The sequence below is a fragment of the Nematolebias whitei genome, chromosome 1 (assembly GCF_014905685.2).
Source record: "Nematolebias whitei isolate Nwh7 chromosome 1, NemWhi1, whole genome shotgun sequence".
NCBI lineage: Eukaryota > Metazoa > Chordata > Actinopteri > Cyprinodontiformes > Rivulidae > Nematolebias > Nematolebias whitei.
In genome coordinates, this window is record NC_056498.1 from 9,953,018 (window position 1) to 9,953,761 (window position 744).

Genomic DNA, 744 nt, shown 5'->3' on the forward strand with positions numbered 1-744 from the left:
CCCCCTTCATCTAAGGACCAGACAAAGTACAGGTTGGCAACAATAGGAGAAACTGGAGACCCCATAGCATATGGAGGAGGTAGAAAAGAGAGCCTTGACGTCCTTTTCAGGGACACCACCAAGTCATTGGTTCAGGTATGTTGACGACACCTGGGTTAAAATTAAATCTCAGGAAGTCCAACATTTTACTGACCACATCAACTCTGTGGATAAATACATCAAGTTCACATGAGAAGATGTAAAAAATGGCAAGTTGGCTTTCTTGGACTGTGAGGTCTCAGTCTCTGATAGAGGACATTTGCAAACTGAGGTGTACCGCAAACCCACCCACACAGACCAGTATTTGCAGTTTGACTCCCATCACCCTTTGGAGCACAAGTTAGGAGTCATCAGGACTCTGTATCACAGAGCAGACAGCGTCCCCACTAGCTCAGGAGCCAGGCAGAAGGAGAAATCCCACACAAGACAGGCTCTAGAGCAATGTGGATATCCTAACTGGGCCTTCCTGAAACCAGAGAAGAAACCCAAACAGGACTCCAGTCAGCCAACAGGTGAAAAGGAGGAACCCAGACCCAGACCAGTGGTCATTCCATATGTTGAGGGAGTATCAGAGAAACTGAGACGTTTATTTTCAAAACATAACGTCCCAGTGGCTTTTAAACCCCAAAATACATTAAGGCAAAGACTGGTTCATCCCAAAGATCCAGTCCCCCGGCACAAACAGAGTAATGTTGTGTATGCTGT